This window comes from Cetorhinus maximus, unplaced genomic scaffold (genome assembly GCF_964194155.1).
Source record: "Cetorhinus maximus unplaced genomic scaffold, sCetMax3.hap1.1 HAP1_SCAFFOLD_2106, whole genome shotgun sequence".
Lineage (NCBI taxonomy): Eukaryota > Metazoa > Chordata > Chondrichthyes > Lamniformes > Cetorhinidae > Cetorhinus > Cetorhinus maximus.
In genome coordinates, this window is record NW_027598045.1 from 10456 (window position 1) to 11152 (window position 697).

Consider the following 697-nt stretch of genomic DNA (forward strand, 5'->3'; position numbering starts at 1 on the left):
AACATTGAGAGAGAAAGCCCGAGGGAGAGACAGAGAGAGGGGGAGAGATAGACTAAGAGAGAGAAAGACAGACATAGAAAAAGAGTGAGATGAGAGTGACAGAGATTTAGTGAGAGTCAGACAGGCAGAGAGAGAAAGAGAGAGAGAGAGAGTGAGAGAGACAGGCCGAGTGTTAGAGACAGAGAGAGGGAGAGAGATGGAGATGGGAAAGAGACAGAGATTTAGAGAGAGTCAGGCAGAGAGAGAGAGAACAGAGAGAGTGAGAGAGAAAGCCCAAGAGAGAGAGGTGGAGAGAGAGCAAGACGGAGAGAGAGAAGCAGAGAGAGAGAGAGAGAGTGAGAGTGGGAGAGACGGAGAGAGAGGGGGAGAGAGAGAGATGGAGAGATAGAAACATTGAGAGAGAAAGCCCGAGGGAGAGACAGAGAGAGGGGGAGAGATAGACTAAGAGAGAGAAAGACAGACATAGAGAAAGAGAGAGATGAGAGAGACAGAGATTTAGTGAGAGTCAGACAGGCAGAGAGAGAAAGAGAGAGAGAGAGTGAGAGAGACAGGCCGAGTGTTAGAGACAGAGAGAGGGAGAGAGAGGGAGATGGGAAAGAGACAGAGATTTAGAGAGAGTCAGGCAGAGAGAGAGAGAACAGAGGGAGTGAGAGAGAAAGCCCAAGAGAGAGAGGTGGAGAGAGAGCAAGACGGAGAG